Raw genomic sequence first — 5,032 nt, 5'->3', positions numbered from 1 at the left:
TCGCCGCCACCCCCAATGCTACCGCCGCCTTCACCGCCTCCGCCCACGCCACCACCTTCCCCTTCACCTTCCCCGCCACCACCGCCGAGCCGCCCGCCATGGCCACCCCTCGTGCCGGGCGGCGAGTGCGCAGTTCTGACGTTTGACGGCACGGATGCGACCGACGTCGATGGCGTTGCTTCAGAGTACCTTGGCGCAGGGCCCGGACTCACGTTTGCAGTCTGGATCAAGCGCTCGACTGTGCTACAGCCCGCATCTCCGGCCGTTTGCCGCTCGGACATTTGCGGCGACGGCGGCAACGACTGCTGCGCCCCCGGCAGCGAGCCTCGTTCGTGCACGCTACCTGGCTACACTGTCACCCCTGACCCTGTTGGCACTTCAGGATGGCCTTCATGCGTCAGCACCTATGGCCAATCTGCGGTCTATCAGTGCTGCACTGCAGCACAGCCGCCCGCGCAGCCGTGGGAGCGCATCTTCGACTTTGGCAACGGCCCTAATCAAGACAACATCCTCTTAGCCTTTGATGGCGACCCTTTCTGGGACCCCAACTTGAGCTGCTGCTTCCCGATGAGGTACCTTACATTTAACGGCACGACGTTTGGCGGCGCGATCAACGTTCCACACAACAGCATGAGCTTTGCTCACGACGCGTGGGTGCACGTGGCCATCGTTCACGAGGCGAGCGGCACAGCGACCATGTACTGGGACAATGTCGTGGTCGCGAATGGGACCATGCCGTTTGTGCCGGCCGTGGCGCGTCAGCTCTATATCGGTCGCTCTCAATGGGGCACCGAGCTCAACGCGGGCCGATTCACGGGCATGATGAAGGACTTCTTCGTGTTCAATGCCGCGCTCAGTGTCGCTGAGCTTGCGGCGCTCCGAGACCATCGCGAGCTACCCGCGAGCACTCTTCCTGTGCTGACGGCAGGATGCCCGCTCCCGCCGCCTCCACCGACGGCACCACGCCCTCCATCGCCGCCACCCCCAATGCTACCGCCGCCTTCACCGCCTCCGCCCACGCCACCACCTTCCCCTTCACCTTCCCCGCCACCACCGCCGAGCCGCCCGCCATGGCCACCCCTCGTGCCGGGCGGCGAGTGCGCAGTTCTGACGTTTGACGGCACGGATGCGACCGACGTCGATGGCGTTGCTTCAGAGTACCTTGGCGCAGGGCCCGGACTCACGTTTGCAGTCTGGATCAAGCGCTCGACTGTGCTACAGCCCGCATCTCCGGCCGTTTGCCGCTCGGACATTTGCGGCGACGGCGGCAACGACTGCTGCGCCCCCGGCAGCGAGCCTCGTTCGTGCACGCTACCTGGCTACACTGTCACCCCTGACCCTGTTGGCACTTCAGGATGGCCTTCATGCGTCAGCACCTATGGCCAATCTGCGGTCTATCAGTGCTGCACTGCAGCACAGCCGCCCGCGCAGCCGTGGGAGCGCATCTTCGACTTTGGCAACGGCCCTAATCAAGACAACATCCTCTTAGCCTTTGATGGCGACCCTTTCTGGGACCCCAACTTGAGCTGCTGCTTCCCGATGAGGTACCTTACATTTAGCGGCACGACGTTTGGCGGCGCGATCAACGTTCCACACAACAGCATGAGCTTTGCTCACGACGCGTGGGTGCACGTGGCCATCGTTCACGAGGCGAGCGGCACAGCGACCATGTACTGGGACAATGTCGTGGTCGCGAATGGGACCATGCCGTTTGTGCCGGCCGTGGCGCGTCAGCTCTATATCGGTCGCTCTCAATGGGGCACCGAGCTCAACGCGGGCCGATTCACGGGCATGATGAAGGACTTCTTCGTGTTCAATGCCGCGCTCAGTGTCGCTGAGCTTGCGGCGCTCCGAGACCATCGCGAGCTACCCGCGAGCACTCTTCCTGTGCTGACGGCAGGATGCCCGCTCCCGCCGCCTCCACCGACGGCACCACGCCCTCCATCGCCGCCGCCCTCGCCTCCCTACTGCGTGTCGCTCGATTTCGAGCTGCCGGACGAGTCGAGCTACCCGTCCGGCAACACCATGCCTGCCGGCGGCTGGTCGTGCCCGCGCGGCTGGACTTGCGAGGGCGAAGCCACCGTCTACTCGCACAACGGCCGAAACGGTGCCGGCGCCGGCAACAAGGACGGCTCGCACTTTTTCGAGGTCGGGAGCGACAGCTCCATGGGTGAGGCCACAAGCCAGCCGGTGCTGGTCCCGTCGACCGCCACCCAACTGCGCTTCAAGCGCGCCGGTGGCGCCGACGACGGCGGCCTCGAGCTGCGCACGGAGAGCGGCACGGTCATCTGCAGGACGATTGACGGAACCAACACGGACATCCTGTTCTACAACTACTGCAACGTGGCCAGCAGCTACCAGGGCACGACCGCGGTCATTTACGTGTGGGACAAGACCAACAGCGGCTGGGGCAAGACCTACATCGATGCCATCAAATTCCTCGACGGGTCCGGCAATGTCGTGCCGACGGCCTCCGAGTGCGATTACGAATCGCTGCCACCCTCTCTGCCTCCACCACCTCTGCTCCCCGCATCAACCTGCAACGAGGCTTCGTGGCCGGATCTGGACCATGACCTCGTTTGTGGCGAGTGCAAGGTACTCGTCGACCAGTTCGACTCCAAGTATGGCTCGTGCAGCTTCTACTGCCTGTCGATCGGGCGCGTGTGCACTGGCGCGTGGGAGGATAGTTACGATACTTGCACTGTCGAGTACGAAATGACCTGCGACCAGAGCCTTGACTCTAGCGACGCGATCTGCGAATGTGTAAATTCGCTACCGCCGCCCTCTCCGCCGTCCGCTCCATCAATCGACTTCCAGGTTACTGTGGGTGGCGGCAGCTGGCAGTCCGAGGTCTTATGGACCCTGACGTGCAGCGGCGCGTTGATCGGCAGTTTAGGGGCCCCCTACTCCGGCACCCTGTCCGCGCCGCCCGGCGAGTGCACGCTCGACATGTACGACTCGTACGGCGACGGCTGGAACGGCAACCAGTGGGAGGGTGCGGGCTATTCGTTCACGCTCGAAACCGGATCCTCCGGCAGCGAGACCTTCACCCTCACCACCCTCCCGCCGTCAGTGCCGCCGCTTCCTGTGCCGCCCGCGCCTCCGCCGTTGCAGACATCGCTCAACATCAATAGATACGCTCAGTTCTTCTCCTCTTCTGACTGCTCGAGCGGGGCGATCCGCCCGCACAGCAACCCCCACGCGACCTCACCAGCGGAGAAGGTGACCATCTGGACCACACCCTCGATCCCGCATGATGAATGCTGGCACATTGGCAACGGTCGCTCCGTGTCAGGCCTTCACTGTGACATGAGCACCGACCCGCCGTCCAACGTGGAGACGCACTACTACACGCCGGACTGCACGGGCACTCCAGTGCCAGGCACTTTTGTGGCTGATGGCTCAACATGCCACGCCTCGGCCTTGCCCAACGCGACGTACTGCACCGACCCGAACGACGACACGACGTGCTCGAGCTACTTGTCATTTACGACCTTGTGCAAGGCGCCGCCGGCAGCGACGACGGCCGTGGTGCGGTGGCAGGAGTGGTGGACGTCCGACTCGTGCACTAGCCCATCCTCGTACCCGGACATGGAGACGCTACGCTTTCAGCACTTTCCGGACGTGCCGCACGATGACTGCCGCTCACCCGCGGGCAGGGGCTTCTCGATGCGCGGTGGCTTCTGCAACGGCACGACCTATCAGGATCACATCTACCTTGGACCCGACTGCACGTTGCCCACGTGGCAACCGTTCCCTTACCCGCGCTCGGAGCCGGCGGGGGCCTGCCAATCACATCCGTCCAGCGGGCTGATTGAAGGGTTAGGGTTTTTCTCGCCATCCACTTGCACGAGCTCCAGGGGGTGCTGCAACGCCGCCATCGACGGGGATACCACTACCTTTTGTTGGATGACCTCTTCCTTCACTTGCGGGGAAGCGTCCCTCGAATTCAGCCGGAGCTCGCCTGGGCCGATTTGCGGAGTCGAAATTCAGACCAAGAATAATCTTGGTGAAGGAGGATCTAACACGTGCTTGAAGGTAGCCTTTGAAGTCGATGGTTCCCGGGTCTCATCGGTCTCGGCCACTCGTAGCGGATGGGGGCCTTTGAGATTGAACCCCGGTGGCGGCTACGACGCGAATAGCTACCACCCGAAGGGCCAGCATGACTTCTTCAGCTGGGACTGTCAACAAGGGACCGGGCTGAAGATCCGCTTCGCGAATTGCGACGGCGGCTGTTACACACACTGGCCCATGATTGAGGTGAAGCTGAGGCAAGACGATCCAACGCCGAGCACATTGTCCGTGCCGGCTAGTGCTCCCAGCTCGCACAAGTCAATCTGCGAGGTCGTCGTGCCCCCCTCACAACCGTCACCGCCCTCTCCCCCGCCCTTAGTTCCAGCACCGCCCTTCTCACCGCCGTCGCCGCCGCCGCGGCCGCCGCCGCCGCCTCCCTCCGTCTCGCCCTCGCCGCCGCCGCCGTCCGCCTCGCCGTCGCCGTCGCCTCCCTCCGTGCCGGCGGCGACACCGGCGGTGTGCACCTGTGCTTTGAATTGGACGGATCCAGCTTGCAGCGAGACGCAGTTCGGTTGCCCGCCGGTCGCGTGCGACGGACCGTACCCACCGTGGTGCGTCGTCGAGTCGCTGCCGTGCGCCGACCCTGACCCTGATTCAGGAATCAACACTGGCTTGTACGGCGGTAATTGGATTAGTTGCGAGCCGAAGTATTCGCCACCGGCCTCGCCGTCGCCACCGCCTCCCTCCGCCTCGCCGTCGCCGCCGCCGCCCTCTCCACCGCCGCCGTCGCCGCCTCCACCCTCTCCGCCTCCGCCCTCCCCGCCTCCTCCCAGCCCGCCTCCTCCCTCACCGCCGCCCCCCTCTCCTCCGCCCCCTTCGCCTCCTCCGCCCTCGCCGCCGCCGCCCAGCCCGCCTCCGCCCTCGCCGCCTCCTCCCTCGCCTCCGCCCCCCTCCCCGCCGCCACCGTCCCCGCCGTCGCCGTCGCCTCCGTCCCCCCTGCTGCCCCCTCCTTCACCTC

Source organism: Emiliania huxleyi, assembly GCF_000372725.1.
Source record: "Emiliania huxleyi CCMP1516 chromosome Unknown EMIHUscaffold_188, whole genome shotgun sequence".
Taxonomy (NCBI): Eukaryota; Haptophyta; order Isochrysidales; family Noelaerhabdaceae; genus Emiliania; species Emiliania huxleyi.
Note: the sequence above shows the minus strand (reverse complement) of the source record.